The 17,141-nt window shown below is 42.8% G+C and overlaps 1 protein-coding gene across 18 annotated transcripts in view; it reads right to left on the bottom strand.

Annotated features, from left to right (window-relative positions):
* Nucleotides 1–17,141, bottom strand: part of RBFOX1 (RNA binding fox-1 homolog 1) — a 2,444,696-nt gene that overhangs the window by 22,766 nt on the left and 2,404,789 nt on the right. The gene's annotated exons all lie outside the window — the stretch shown is intronic.

Raw genomic sequence — 17,141 nt, 5'->3', positions numbered from 1 at the left:
AGATGTATTAATTCTGTACTGACTTTTATTTTTTTAATCCACACAAGCAATCTCCCTCCATCCCAGGAAGTCTATCCTAACATCTCAGAAAAGTATGGTTTTTACAGAGCTCATTAATTCCCTGGAGTCAGCCTGTGTGATCACGTCTCCCTCTAAACTACACTTTCTTTCATCAGTTGATTATGAGTACAGTTAATAGAAAATGCCTGTCAAATAAGAGCCTGGCAAGGGATACCCCACAGATCAGGTCAAGAGAGGAATGAGGAGAAGAAGGGGCGGGTTTCACTGTGGTGTCTATGTCCCCTCTGATGCTGTTGTTTAATTGCTAAGTCATGTCCAACTCTTTTGTAATCCCATGGACTATAGCCTGCCAGTCTCCTCTGTCCATGGGGTTTTCCAGGCAAGAATACTGGAGCAGGTTGCCACTTCCTTCCCCAGGGGATCTTCCTGACCCAGGGATTGGGTCTCCTGCATTGGCAGGGGGGTTCTTTACCACTGAACCACCCGGGAAGCCCTGCCTCCTCTGTTAGGACATTTTTATGTGGTTCTGTTTCTCCCTGCTTTAACTTGAAGATAAACTATTTATCTTAGATTGCCCATAAATGATCCAACCCTCTCCATGAAATCATTTACTCCAAATGACCAGAGAGAGGTGTGATCAAAGAGATTAACAATGTAGCAAAGCAGTCTGCTGTGCCCTAAGTGACAGGAAAACTCAGTGATCAGAGCAACCCAGGTGTGCTCTGGACATCCGGGTCAACTCTTAAGAGGGGAAAGGAGGCTGGCCTGGGCCCTGTCCCCTTTTGCTAATCCTAGTCTGCTCCTCACTCTCGACTCAGACCTGAGGATGTAAACTTCAAACGCAGTTAGATCTGATTTTTTAGCCAACTGGTTTGTTCAATGATTGTCAATGATTAAGTCTGGCAGAATCTTTCTCAACCTTGGCCAGACAGAGTAAACACCCAGTGAGCTTCTAGAAAACCTAGTGACCAATTAAATGGGTAGCTCTGGGAGTGGGTCTCAGGCATCAATAGTTTCTAAAGACCTCCAGGTGAGTGTATTACACAGCCAAGAGAGAAGCACCTGTCTAGTTGACTGGTTCTCACCTTGGCAGCTCCTAGATTCATGGTGATGTTAAGTAGCAATTCTAAGTCTAAGACATGACTGACTCTTTGTGACCACATGGACTGCAGCATGCCAGGCTCCTCTGACCATGGGATTCTCCAGGCAAGAACACTGGCATGTGTTGCCATTTCCCTTCTCCAGGGGATCTTCTTGACCCAGGGATTGAACCCATGTCTCCTGCTTGGCAGGCAGATTCTTTACCACTGAGCCACCAGGGAAGCCCTCCTAGATTTACGTGTGCTAAGTTGCTTCAGTCGTGACCTACTCTTTTCGACCCTATGGATTGAAATCCACCAGGCTCCTCTGTCCATGGGATTTTCCAGACAAGGATACTAGAGTGGGTTGCCATGCCCTCCTCCAGGGGATCTTCCTGACCCAGGGATTTGACCCCTTTCCTGAACTGGCAGGTGGGTTCTTTACCACTAGCACCACCTGGGATAGCTGAACTCTGCTCTGGTGGGTCCTGACTTCATGGGTCTGGGAGTGAGTCTGAAAAGAGGCAGCAGTTGCTCAGCCATGGCCACAAAGCACTGGGGATGCTACAAATGCAGAGTGGAAAGGGGGTTGGAACACGGAATTGGTTATAGATTTTGCTTCTCTTGCAACTTCCATTTTGCCACCTTCTGTGCTGGTCTCTGAGACAACCTAGTTACATGGTTTCTGAGGCTGGATCATAGAAAACCACACATGACCCAGGACTGGTTACTTTTACTTTCTGAAAGCCTTCTCAGAGAATGAACTTTAAACCCCATTTCTGCAGGAGAAGCTGATGAAACGTGGCCATAATATCATGCTCTCTGTTTTTGCTTCCTCCTCTGATCCTCTTCTTCCCGATGGGTTTACTCAAGCTCATCTTGGCGGGGTCTTGCCATTTTTTTCCTAGTAAGTCTGCATCTAATTCTCTTTTCCATGTTGTTGTTTTTTTTAACCTATAATTCGTCCCCATTTTTGACCCCTCCCTCTACTCCAGAATGTCTCAAACTTCCCTGAAGACAATTACTTAGAATGCTTGTTAAAAAATATGGATGTCTGGGTTTCAGCCCTGACCACCTGCATGAGAATTTCCAGGAGAGAAGTCTGATTATCTGGACAAGACCTCCAGGGAGGGAATTGTGGTCCTGGGTAATTTTTTTTACCATGGAGAAATTTGGGAAAACTTGCTGAGACATCTCTTGCAAATTCATTTTCATTTTCGCTTCAAAGCCTGCCTTTCCCAGAAGACTGCTGGATAGAGGGAGGCTTTGTGGAAGAAGAGAGGATGACTAATTTAAGAAAAATGAGGATATAGTCAATTACTGAGCACAAGACAGAAGGCTGTGTTCCTTTCAATCCTTTGGAATGTGGACACCAAAGGGCCACTAGCTAACAGTGATGGAGCACTTATCCATGACAGGTGGTTGCTGAGTGCTGTATGTATGTATTCATTCATTTATTTTTCCTGACAATCTCTCTTATCCTCCCCATCTTCACAGTTAAGGTAACAGAGACAGAGAAAGGTCATGTAATGTGAATGAGATGTTAACGGATGGAGGTAAACTCGAGATAGCTGCATTGAGTGAAGACTCTTGTGTTTTTTTGTTTTTCGCTTAAATATAAAAATCATAATCAAGATATTTTGATATTTTATTCTGTTATTTATAACTAAAGTATAGCTGATTTACAATATTATATTAGTTTAGGGTGTACAACATAGTGATTCAGTATTTTTCTAGATTGGACTCCATATACAGTTATTATAAAATAATGGCTAAGTATCCCATACTTTATAATATATCCTTGTTCTTATTTCTTTTTATACATTGTAGTTTGTATCTATTAGTCCCATATCCCTATGTTACCCCTCCTCTCTTCCTTTCCCCACGATTCCCTAGACCTGTGAGTCTGTTTATTATATACATTCATCTGTTCTATTTTTTTAGGTTCCAAGACCCCAAGTCTCATTCACTCTCTAAGATTCTTCTCAGGGATGCTCCCACAAAGGGTATGGAGCCCATAATGGGTGTGGCTTGTCTATGGAGGAATTTTCATAGTCTTTTTCTCTTTTAATCTATTACCAAACTTCATGATGTTTTATGATGATTTCCATAGATCAGGGATCCCAAACCTCTGGGATCTAAGGCCTGATGATCTGAGGTGGAACTGATGTCATAACAATAGAAAAAAGTGCAATAAATGTGACGCACTTGAATCATCCCCAAAGGATCCCCCAACTCTACCCCCATCCATGGAGAAACTCTTCCACAAAACCAGTCTCCGGTGCCAGAAAGGTTGGGCACCTCTGCACAGACCGGCCACCTAGACACTGGATCTGACTCTGCTGGTGGGAACACTTAAATGAGTCCTGGAACTTGCTATATTTTCCTTAATATCTTGCTTTTCATCTTAGGCTAAATCTCATCTCTCGGCAATTTTCTTTTCTTCGACAAACCACCCACGGCTGAATTCTAAGAGTCAAATGAAAATAATAGCCAGCCAGGGTTGCTGGAGGAGATGTGAGGGATTAGGTATGAATAAGATACAGAGAAATCTTCCCACCCAGGTGGGGGTGGAGGGAAAGGCCAGACCGGAGATGTCCTTCCATCAAATAATACTGGTCTTAAATTGTACTGTTAAAGGTGCTAGTCATTTACCCTTCTTTGGCCTTTTAGTTAATCTTTGTCTCTATTGTTACACAAAATGCAGGCTTGATGCCACTCACAGTGAGTTTCTTCTTGTAGCCAATGCTATGAATATTCACTCTAACACACAGACACACAGGTATGTGATTAAAATCCTTCAAGGGTATCTTCTAAAGTATTCCTTCAGCCTGAGAAGGGAGTCTTCTGGTCTGACAGATGTCAGCCCCAAAATGGCAATGGACAAAATTAATTTAATTCTAGCTATAAGTTCCAGGGTATCTGTTAGTTATAGAGGTTCTCATTATAGTACTCTAAGATTCTTTTAAAAAATATAAAATACCAATGACCAGGGCTCCCCAGGTGGCTCAGATGGTAAAGAATCTGCCTGCAATGCAGCAGGCTTGGGTTTGATCCCTGGGTTGGGAAGGTCCCCTGGAGAAGGGAATGGCAACCCACTTGAGTATTCTTGCCTGGAGAATTCCAAGACAGAGGAGGCTGGTGGGCTATACAGTCCATGGGGTTGCTAAGAGTCGGACATGACTGAGTGACTAACACTTTTTCTTTCAATGATCAGACCATCTTTTAAAATATAACATATTCATGACCAGATCCAGTCATTTAAATCAGAATTCTGGAGAGTGGTACCCAGGTAGGTCCAAAAAGCCACACAGGTGTTTCTAATATGTCTGCCAGCACTGAGAACTAATTTCTCACATATGTTCTCTGAACATAGGTACCTGCCTTTACAGGAAATAAGAATTGCATGTTCTTTTGTTTTTTAAATTAAATTGTGCTACTGTTGATTTCCATCATTTATAGTTCTTGATATTTTAATTATTGGCATTTGTAATTAATACATTGTTCAATATATTTCTCACTTTTTAAATAACTATGTTTACCAGATGATTCTTTTTAGACACATAAAATTCAGGTAGAAAGGTACACTAATCAGGTCGTTGGTCAGATTTAAAAAGTTGCTGGACTCTCGGGGAATCCAGCCATGATGGATTCCTGCATAAATACAACATGCAGACAAAGATGCTCCTATTACAGTTCTACTGGGTGCCTTTGCTAAACAGTTTACTGATGTGATTCATTCACTCCTCACATGCTTAAGGAGGGCTTGCAATGGGCCAGCAACCCCTGCTGCTGCTGCTGCTAAGTCCCTTCAGTCGTTTCCGACTCTGTGCGACCCTATGGACAGCAGCCCACCAGGCTCTTCTGTCCACAGGATTCTCTAGACAAGAATACTAGAGTGGGTTGCCATTTCCTTCTCCAAGGCAACCAGCTAAGCTTAAGGAATTTGAGGCCATGCTCATGGTCTTTAAACCACTGAGGAGGGTCTATTACTGGGCTTGGCTGTCTCGAAGCTCATAATCTAATTTATATTTCAGTTTTATCACCTTGAAAGGAAGACTGATTTGCTTGTGATCAGTATTTTACCTCTCCCTCCCGCCGACTCAGTTCTAAAGTTCTAGAACTGTACAAATTCCAATCAGATTCATATTTTTCCCTGCCCTGTTGTTTTATATATATATAAAATCATATGTACGTCATGTAGAATCAAGATGAAGTACAAAAAACAAGCGAATAAGTAGATTAACTATAGACTCCTTTGAAATGGCTATCCTGATATTTTTTAAAAGAGGAATGCATTCACACCCATTCAAAACTATTTCATGGAGCAACAGTTCCTACACTAACATTGCATACGTTAAAAAGTTTAATGCGAAAGGAGTTAAAGCCTGCGAATCTGTCCCCAGTTTGAATCTTCCTCACCAAACCTCTGAGTTGTAGACCCTCAAACGCAAGTGCACCTCCATTTCCTGGAGACCTTGGCACAGCCCTCTTCTGTAATGTTAGTTTCTCCAAAATGTAATACTCTCCCTTGTTCCCACTGCGCTGCTTTTCTCAGCTAAAGTGAAAGAGAACTAGCAGAGTCTGGAAGCTGGACCCTGCCACGCACAAGCTGTGTTCCAACAGAAAAATCATTTCATCTTTCTGGCCCTCAGTTTTCTCATCTGGAAAATGGGAACAAACAGCACACTTGCACACACGTGTGCACACACACAGCCCTCTCTTGGGCTTTTTTTTTTTTTGGTATATGTATGTGCAGATCAATGAGAACATGAATGGGAAAGCAATTTCTTTGGGGAATACATTATTGTTCAGTCATGTCTGACTCTTTGCAACACTATGGACTATAGCCCGCCAGACTCTTCTGTCCAATGGATTTCCCAGGCAGGAATACTGGAGTGGGTAGCCTTTCCCTTCTCCAGGGGATCTTTCCAACCCAGGGGTCAAAACTGGGTTTCCTGCATTGCAGGCAGATTCTTAACTGTCTGACCCACTAGGGAAGCCCATTTGGGGGAAGACATTAATTTTTTTGGCTGCATGGACTCATGAACACTGTAAGCTTCTCTCCCTCCACAAAGACATTGGCTGTTTGTGTTAAGTCCTGGGCTGCTGTGGGTTTAGGGCAAGAGGGGATAGTTAAGAGTCTTTTGAGGTTGTAGGTCATTTTCAGGTGGCTGCAACCTTCAGGAAGGTAAAATTCTACCTCAGCTTTCATTGGGCAGGCAAACGAGGGCACAGTGGGGTACCAATCACAGGTTGGAGATGGGTCTGGGTGATTCTCTGAACAGCATATATTATTCTCTAGAGCAGGAGTCCCCAACCTCCAGGATCTAATGCTTGATGATCTGAGGTGGAGCTGATGTAATAACAAGAGAAATAAAGTACACAATAAATGCAATGCACTTGAGTCATCCCAAAACCATCCACTCCCACCCCAGGACGTGGGAAAACTGTCTACCATGAGATCAGTCCCTGGTGCCCAAAAGGTTGGGGACCGCTGTTCTAGGGGAAACCACCTCATATTGAGGAGGGGGTCTCCGAGCTCCTGGAGGCTCAGGAGAAGCACAGGGTGTCCAGGTTGAGCCTCTGGATGGTGGAGAGGCCACACTGAGATGGTCTGGGTCCACCTAGGAGTTGTGTGCAAAACAAAGGGAGCTGATGGTGGAAAGTTCCAGAAACGTCCTAATCCCTGGGGATTCCGAAAACCCACTACCACCACAGCATTGGACTTCTCATCAAGTATGACGGGAAAAGGGCAACATAGGCAGGTTTGGGGTTTTTTTTTTTTCTTGACTCTTTGAAGTCATGTTGGTTTGGGGGCAGGGTCTACACTGGGGGAATCGATTGTGTTTTCCTACGAACTTGATGCGCCCCTGGCAGCCTGACAGCTCCTCCTTGGACATGAAAAAAGAAGAAATAATCCAGGAGAAAGATGAACAGAAGTACAGGCTGTTTGATCACAAGGTTCCCAGGTGCTTCTTCCTTCAAAACATTTTTGCCCAACCTATTTTTTTCCCCAATTTTGAGATATGATTGACAAATTAACATTGTTTATAACCAGGCTGTACAGCGTGCCTTTTTTTTTTAAAGGTGCGCAAATTGATGACTTAATACCCATGTATATTGTGAAACGAGTATGACAATCAAGGTAATTAACATATCCATCATTACACCGCGTCACCTTTCTTTGCCTGCGGTGAGAACATTTAAGTTCTATTCTCTTGGCCAATTTCAGGTCAATGTGTTTTCATGTTTCTAGGATGAAAGTCAAGACTGAAAAACCAACAAAAAATCTTCTAGAGGCAAAAATTTTTGACTCAGAGAACCTGCTGCCACAGGAAGGGACTCATTTTTGAGTCAACAAAACAAATTATGCTCCTAGTTTAGTGATGCTGCTGAAAATAATAATAATAAGGATGATGATATTGATGACAATATCCTGAGTGCTACTGAGCATCAGTGCTATGCAAGGAGCTTTCTCTTCATGAACACAATTAATTCTCACAACCACTCAGGAAGGCAGGCATCACTCATTAACCCCCCACCCCTTTAATGATGAGACAGTGGAGGGTCAATTAGCTTGCCAGTATTATCTTGTGTAATAAGGAACTTAGGAACTGAGATTCAGGTTCTAAATCTCATTCTCTGATTGCAATCTGTAGGCGAATCAGCAGACTGGCCAATGCATGTACCAGTCAAAGAGTAGGCACAAGGAGTGTGAGAGACCCCGCTTTACATCCCAACCAGGGCAATGACAAGTTGAGGAAGCACAGGTTCCCGCATGTTAGTGTTACAGTGGGTCCTGAAAGACTGCCTCGTCTAAAAACGATCTGTCCTTTCAGATGGATTTAATTTGCTTGATTTTGTCCATATATATTCAATGCTTTCTTCTTCTGATTTGGACCATTTTTAAAGTCTTTATTGAATTTGTTACAATACTGCTTCTGTTTTATGTTTTGGTTTTTTTTTTGGCCACAAGGCATGTGGGATCCCAGCTCCCTGCACAGGGATCAAACCCACACTCCCAGCATTAGAAGGTGAAATCTTAACCATTGGAACACCAGGGAAGTTCCTCAATAATTTCAAATAATTGTGTGTGTGTGCATGCACGTGTGTGTGTGTGTATGTGTGTGCGTGTGTGCTTAATCACTCAGATGTGTCCGACTCTGCATCCCCATGGACTGTAGCCCGCCAAGGTCCTCTGTCCATGGGATTTTCCAGGCAAGAATACTGGAGTGGGGTGCCATGTCCTACTCTGGGGATCTTCCTGACCCAGGAATTGAAGCCGCATCTCCTGCATTGCAGGTGGATTCTTGACTGCTGAGCCAACAGGGAAGCCCTCAACCATATATGCTCTAAAAATTATTGATGACACCATGCTTTTCACCACCTTTTTGCAGTTTATAAAACAGTGAGTGTTCACCTTTGCCTCTTTCTGATTCTAACTGGTATATTTTCTCCCTTTAGCAGATGGTAAAACAGGGACTCCAAAAAGGTAAGAGGAGTCTGATATGACTTTTCCAGGGTAAGTTTTATAACAGGGAGAGTCTACAGTTATTCACAACCCATGAGGAGATATTGTTAACAGCACAGGATCATTCTGATTAGCTTTGGATCTTTGGGGTAAAGAAAATGATGATCGGTGGCCCTAGGCTAGCTGAGGGAGGAAGTCACAACAAAATGGATTGTGAGGGACAACCAGCCTCGGGCAACTCTGACCTTCTCCTTGAAGAAGGGAGAGAGCAGAGGAGACAGTCACTAGTCAGCAAGTTACAAACTCTCTTACACGTGCAAGACGTGTGGCGGGAGAACCCAGAGTGAACGCTGTTTACTGACCGTGTGCGTGCTAAGTCGCTTCAGTCATGTCCAACTCCCCTGCGACCCTATGGACTGTAGCCCGCCAGGTTCCTCTGTCCATGGGATGTTCCAGGTAAGAGTTCCTGAGTGGGCTACCATTTCCTCCTTCAGGGCATCTTCCTTACCCAGGGATCGAACCTGCATCTCTTATATCTCCTGCACTGGCAGGTGGGTTCTTTACCACTGGTGCCACCTGGGAAGCCCCATTGACTGCCTACCGGGGTAGAACTGAAGCACCTCAAGAATGGTGCTTCTCATAAATCGCCTACAAATCTCCCTGGGATCTTAAAAGTGTAGATTCTGGTCCAAGCGGGGCTTGATAGACTGCATGTCTCACAAGTTCCTGGTGAGGCCAATTTGGAATTTGCTTGGTCAAGGAACCACGCTTTGCAGTGCAAGTGTCTAAGGACCCTAAGTGTGAACCCCTCTAACCTTGAAAGTAGAACAGAATAAGGGAAGCACTTCTTTCCCCGCTGTTTGTTAATTTTAAGTTCAAGTCAAAGACGTTAAAGAAAACAATTGGAAAAAAATAACAGCAGAGAAATTATCATTCTAAGAAAGCAATGGAACTAACATTTTCCAGGACACTTTTTTTGATGTGTCCCCAGCCCCACCACGTGGGCTCCTATTCTAGTTTCTAGAAGTGATCCACAAACCCTTTAACCATGTAGAAATGGTGTGTGTGTGGGGGAAGTCTCTCATCGTTTAATGCAATCAAATTTCAAATGACAACATTGGCCCATGAAAGTAGGGATTAAAAGGATGCTAGAGGGATTATAAGGATGTTAGGAGCATCCAGAGATCCTAGTTTTCTTTTTAAAGAAATTCCACAGCTGCAAAAACACTGGGAACCACTGATCCAGGTTATCAGACATGTGATGCATTTCTAGACTCTCAGGCCAAGGCATTTCAATCTAAGTGATTACAATAATGAAGGGAAAAGGCTGTTTGGTTTTGATTCTGAATCTTCTCTCCCAAATCTACTGATTGATCCAAACATTCACACATCATAATGTAGCAAGAATAAGCTGGGAACAAAGACAGCATGGACAAGTTAGCTATTGCAATTTCCTCTCCTACCCAACTGGTGATGGTGGTTTAGTCGCTAAGTCATGTCCAACTCTCCTGACCCCATAGACTGTAGCCCGCCAGGCTTCTCTGTCCATGGGATTTCCCAGGAAAGAATACTGGAGTGGGTTGCCATTTCCTCCTCCAGGAGATCTTCCCAACAAAGGATTCGAACCCATGTCTCCTGCATTGCAGGCTGATTCTTTACCATTGAGCCACTTGGGAAGCCCCTCCTACCCAACTACCATCCCCCTAAATTCTGATAGCAGTCCCTACTCTAAATGTTTTGGATGTTAATTGAAGATGAAATGCACTATGGTTTGGAGGAGAATCTAATTCCAGAAGAGTCAATCACTGTGATCTACCCTAGGGAGAAAATCATAAGTTATTTATTTCTGTCCAATGACTGTTAACAGGCGTGTATTACACACAAATATGAAAATAAAATAAAGCCTACATATAAACAGAAGTCAGTTCTTCTGGAAGAGAATTCAAGTTCTCTTCATGGGTATAAGAGCCAGAACTTGCTTTGATAACGTTAAAAGAAATACTAGAAGTTTTTAATAAAAAATTCCTTCTTACCTGCAAAGATAGATCTTCTAGGATATGTGATAGTGACCAAAAGTAAAAGGCATAGGGGAGCGGGTTTAATTTTTGTCACATTCTTGAATGCTTCATGAGCTCAGAGCTTATCTGTGTGTGTGTGTGCTAAGTCCCTTCCAGTTTTGGTTCACTCTTTGTGACCCTGTGGACTGCAGGGTCCTGCCAGGCTCCTCAGTCCATGGGATTCTCCAGGCAGAATACTGGAGTGGGTTGCCATGCCCTCTTCCAGGGAATCTTCCTGACCCAGGGATCGAACCTGTGTTTCTGTATCTCCTGCATTGGCAGGCAGATTCTTTACCACTAGCGCCATCTGAGAAGCCCCAGAGTCTATCTACGGCCTGTCTGTTCCCTTCCACTTGACTGGAATACTGTCTTCTATGAGGAAAGGTCTTTATTTGCAATGGAAATGGCTGATCCAGAGCCTTCTGTGTACAGTTTCTCATCAGAGGTGTCTGACCGGCCTCTGGAAAGCACTGGGCTTTCTCACCTGCCTCTAAACCCTTCACAGTTGAAGGGTCTTGATGATATTTGAGAGGTTTTATTTGCTTTTTTGTGGCCCATCAAGTCAATGATCTGCAACCCGAAAAGTATGTAATTAGGCCATGACATGACCAAAGGAGTTGTTATATCTTGTCTTGTCACTGGCAAACATAGCTCCCCACATGGCTGTGACAGCCATGGTCTATTGGGTTTGGAATTTCCTTTAATATCTCCCCAACTCCTTCTTGGTCCAGTCTGTTGACTATTACAGGCTTGCTTCTTTTTCTAACGGCTTCAATTAAATTATATATTCAACTGACAGTGCCTAACACCAGTTAAGAAACCATTACAGATTATGGACCCAAGGCAACTGGTTCTTGAAACAAAAATTTGAGCACTTTTTCTCTCAATGTGTGTGCGTGTGTGTGTGTGTGTATGCATATGTGTAAATTAAAAATGAGAAACTCAGGGAATACATCAATCAGTAACAGACATATTACTTTTCATCACTGAGGGCTCTGTGTCCGTAAACACAAGTTCCCCAAATCACACTGATGCTACCATCAAGAACTACATACTCCCTCCTTCACTCTTCCCAGGCCATCTCAGTCCTCATCAAATAGAATCATTGTCCATCTGCAGAGCAGGCTGGCAGAAAATATAATTATCGTAGTTACTGTAATTTGTTTGGTGAATGCTCAATCAGAATTATTGATCCATAGGGAAAATAAATAAATGAGAGCATGAAATTCCACTCACTTTTTAATCACTAAGTTGCATCTTCGTTATGACTATTTGAAGCGGCAAACGTGCCTTAGCTCTGACTTTGTAAGAACAGCATAACAGCCAGGACCTAGGCTGACAGACACTGGACTTGAACCCCAATAGCGGGATTTCCCGGGGTGTACATCACCGTGCCTGGACCTGCTTCTCCCGCCCGGGCCTGGGAGTTCCACTGAGGATGGCTATGTGTGCCCTCCTCGTCCTTTGATAGTCCTAGGGGAAGCCTGTGGTCCTAGCGTCGTTACTGACAGGGCGTCCCTTGTCTGATGCATTATCCCGTCTTAAACAATCACTTAAGTGGCCTATTTAAAATGATCCATCTTAAATGATCATTACACGGCTGCCCTCACTAAACTGCTTCCCTGATCAGATCATTTGTTCCAATGTGGTACTACCACCTGACAGACAGGAGTCAACTGCTGAAAAATTAACTTCAAAAGAGGAACCTACATGGTGCAAAGATTTAAAAAGTGGCAGGAAATGTCACCTAAGACTGCTCACTTTAAGAAAACCTGATTTATCAAAATCTGAACTTTTGAGGACTGATCAATTAAAGGACCTATGTAGCCCCTGAATACATGGTTTTCCATTAAAAAAAGAAAGAAAGAAACAAAGGAAAACAAACAAATTATTCCAGAACTCAGTGGATTCAAAAGGATTAGATTTGCACAGAATCCTACCTAGTCTATTTAAAAGTCATGTCTACAGCATAATCAGCTGAGTAGATTTGATGCTTACCTTCCTTAAACTTTGGCTCTGGAATGGGCTAAAGAAAACAGATTCAAACCCTCAGATTCAAATTCTCAGATTAAAACGCTCAGATTCAAATGCTCAGATTCAAACTCTCAGATTCAGGTGGAACTAAAATAACCTAGATAGTCTTGGTTTCCTCCAAGCTCACTCTTGCTCTCCAGATTTAAAACTCTTAGTGGATAATGTTGTTGCTGCTGCTAAGTCATTTCAGTCGTGTTCAACTCTGTGCAACCCCATAGACGGCAGCCCACCAGGCTCCCCCGTCCCTGGGATTCTCCAGGCAAGAACACTGGAGTGGGTTGCCATTTCCTTCTCCAATGCATGAAAGTGAAAAGTGAAAGTGAAGTTGCTTAGTCGTGTCTGACTCCTAGCGACCCCATGGACTGCAGCCTACCAGGCCCCTCTGTCCATGGGATTTTCCAGGCAAGAGTACTGGAGTGGGGTGCCATTGCCTTCTCCAAGTGGATAATGTTACGGGAATATAAAATAAAATATGAATAATTGGAATTGAGGATTATGGAAATAAGAACATGAAAATAAAAACGAGAACATTTTATATAGTCCCCTTGATGTGCTGAATATTTCATAGGCAGTATCTTGAAACTTCCGAACCACTCTGTGAGGTGGAATCAATAAACCCATCACACATGATGTGATGGAAGACCGAGAAATGACTCCTCAAGGTTGCTCTACTAAGATGCTCAGAGCCTGGGGACTAAGGGCATGGACTTCACTCTCAAGCTGAACTGAGCTTCTTCTTCATCCTTCCCCAGTCTTGACTTCCCCATCTGTGAAATGGAGGTGGCAACATCAATTTAATAGGGTTGGTATGCCAAGTCCATGACTGTCTTTATAAAGCACCTTGGACAGTGCCAATCATAGAGCAAGGGCTCCATACATAGCCACTGTTGCTATCACTGTTATTATCATAATTATTATAATTATCACAGAGAGGTGATCTGAATCAAAGTTTGCCCAGCTACTATATTAAACTTCAAGAAGTCTTAGGAAACAGTAAGAGTACCAAAGTCCTCTGTTTCCACCTAATGAACATTTTCACAGGAGCATTTTCATATATATGGCAAATTTTATTGATAAATTTTTTTTTGATCTGGCTTGTGTATCTTGGAAAATGAAATTTACAGACAGTACCTGTTTCCTTCTAGTTACCCTAAAGCTGTCTAGATTAATCAGCTTCACTTTCTCTTCCTGAGGGGACCCTGAGTCACTGGGGGGAAAAAACGAACCAGTTAAGAAAGTAAACTTTAAACCAAAAAGAAGGACAAGAATATAAATAAAAAATAAGAATAGATTATATACACTACTATGTATGAATGCATATTTTCAACCCAGTGTTCTAATTGAAAGCTGTACGTGCTATTCTGGGCACTGCAGTAAAAACGATATAAATACAGACATTAGTGACTCATTCCTATTACAAGTTCACAGAGCAACTTTTTCTTTTTTAAATTGCAGGACCCAGAAGAGCTCATCAGGATGAGTGAAAGTGTCGGTCACTCAGTTGGGTCTGACTCTGTGCGACCCCATGAACTGTAGCCCACCAGGTTCCTCCGTCCCTGGAATTCTCCAGGCAAGAAGACTGGAGTGGGTTTGCCATTCCCTTCTCCAAGGAATCTTCCCGACCCAGGGATCAAATCCAGGTCTCCTGCATGGCAGGCAGATTCTTTACAGTCTGAGCCACCAGGAAAGTCCAATGGATGAGTGAGAACAGTGGAAAAGATTAAAAGCTAAAACCAATAACAACTTCAACAGAGCACTATCAATAAAAGATACAGAGGAGTAACCACTGCTTGCTGCTACGCTTTAACTCAACATGTTGGGATGTGTTTTGACTCTGGGTCCTGGTCTTAATTGTGGCTCTATCCTCTCTGGACACCCATGAACTAAGCCCTCAGGTCCTCGTCCATCTGAGAATTCCACTGTTGGCGTCACCAAGTTTTACAACACCCTCACTCTATTTTTCCACCAGTGGATTTCTCAAAAAGGATTGAAAATGTAAATAAAATATAATATGGAGTCTATCATAGAGTTGCCAACTTTTGCTTTGCTGAGGAAGAACATTCAAAACAAAACTGGATAAAAAAGGAGAAAGCAAAGCTGTTGTCATCCTTTCATACAAGAAAAGCTATTTTCACAGCATATGGGAAAGAAGCCTGGTTAAAGTCTGGCCATTCTCCGGACAAGAGAGTTGGTCACCATATTACACGGTCCATGGTTTTCTCCTGTCCTGGAAAACTAGTAAATATGTCATCAGAAGCAGTCACCTGGTCTTGAACTGGCCATGGGAGAGAGTATTAAGTCACTTCAGTGTGTCCGACTCCTTGCGATCCTATGCCAGGCTCCTCTGTCCATGGGATTCTCCAGGCAAGAATACTGGAGTGGGTTGCCGTTTCCTTCTCCAGCGTTTCTTCCTGACCCAAGGATTGAACCCATGTCTCTCACATCTCCTGCACTAGCAGGAGGGTTCTTTACCTCTAGCACCACCTGGGAAACCCAGAGGAGATAGTGCTTCACACAAAGCACGAGTCCAAGGTCCTGAAATCCCTCATCGCACACATCACAGAGAATGGGTGCTTTTTAACCAGAAACAGTTTCAACCTTGATCTAACTCTGTTCACACAAGAGGAACAGGGAAAACTAGGAAACCTCCCTCCTATCTCTGCTTTTGCATGGTCTACCCTCGTTCAGGAATCCACAGGATCCAGAGATGAAGCTTTCAACAGAAAGAGTAAAACTGTGAAGTCCCTGAAGTATTACAATATTTAAAAATTAACCCTTCTACCAAAAAAAATTTGAAGGGTAAATTAAATTTTTCATTTCACGGTGCTCGTATATATGCTTTGTAGCCTGGCAACCCCTTAGTTTTTAGCCTATATGATTCGATAAATACTCCACAAAAAATGGTATATCATTTTAAATGCAATTATTAGCCTTATTTTAATGACATTTCTCTATTATTTAATTAAATCCAGGAAGTAAAACATTCTAAAATAGTAGTGAGTACCCACAGGAACGGAAATCAACTCAAACCCCTTTAGTTTTTCAGTTTAGATCAAACTAAGGCTATATACATAAGAGTTTAGTTCTATGTCCTGGCATGAAGCTTATTATGAGAGCATAGAGAGATAGTCTTTTCCTATCTGTCCATACTTCCTTCCTTCTTGCTTTCTTTCCTTTTTTCTTCCCTCTTTCTCTCTTCTCTTTTTCTTTCCATTCATCTACCTAACCACTTATGTACCTATCATCTATCTACCTTTCCATCCATCCATCCATCCATCCACCTACCCATCTATGTATGTAGGTACCTATCTATCTCTGTGCTGTGCTGTGCTACGTCATTTCAGTCGTGTCCAACTCTTTGTGACCCCATGGACTGTAGTCCGCCAGGCTCCTTTGTCCATGGGGATTCTCCAGGCCAAAATACTGGAGTGGGTAGCCATTCCCTCCTCCAAGAGATCTTCCCAACCCAAGGATCGAACCCAGATCTCCCGCATTGTAGGCAGATTCTTTACCATCTGAGCCACCAAGGAAGCCCACGAATACTGGAGTGGGTAGCCTATCCCTTCTCCAGCAGCTCTTCCCAACCCAGATATCAAACCAGGGTCTCCTGCATTGCAGGCAGATTCTTTACCAATTGAGCTATCAGGGAAGCCCCTATCTATCTCTACCACCATATAATTTTAAATAGGTGATCTATAGATCAACCGCTCCATGACCCCAAAGACATGACTACTTATTGCTATTGAGTTTTAGGAAAGGCTATTAATCTATTTCTCTCTGACATAGAACCTATTATTTATAGGTTATGAGTATCACATTTAAAAGATGTTCTAGCATGGGGCTCATGAGTGGCACAACTTGGCATATCCTGACCTCCTTGTATTAAGATTTATTTATCTAGACACGCATATAAGTCCTCCATGAGGTCCTAAGGCAGAAGTGTGTGTATGTGTTGTGTATACATATATTTTTCACATGTATATGTGAGCAATATATATATACAACATACATATATGTATATGTATGAATAGGCAGAGAGCAAGATTATTGATATTGATATTATGGCATTTTAATTGGGCTTCTATTAAGCTGTGATTAGTCAGTTGCTCAGTCCAACTGAGACACTCATGTCCAACTCTGTGACCCCATGGATTGTAGCCCACCAGGCTCCTCTCCATGGGATTTTTTCCAGGCAAGAATACTGGAGTAGGTTGCCATTTCCTCCTCCAGGGGATCTTCCTGACCCAGGGATCGAACCTGTGCCTCCTGAATTACAGTCAGATTCCTTACCACTGAGTCATTGGGGAAGCTCCTCTATTAAGCTGAGCTATATGAAATTGCCAATATTCTACCATTTGGGGCCCACAAAAATAGCGGTTTCATATGGTAGAGTCTAATGTTGCTGAAAAACTTAAAGGTCTCAAAAGAACAAAAACAAAAAAAGGTAGAAAATAAAACAACAAACAGAAGCCTGTT

This window comes from Bos javanicus, chromosome 25, assembly GCF_032452875.1.
Source record: "Bos javanicus breed banteng chromosome 25, ARS-OSU_banteng_1.0, whole genome shotgun sequence".
NCBI lineage: Eukaryota > Metazoa > Chordata > Mammalia > Artiodactyla > Bovidae > Bos > Bos javanicus.
This window is presented reverse-complemented; position numbering and strand designations above follow the sequence as displayed.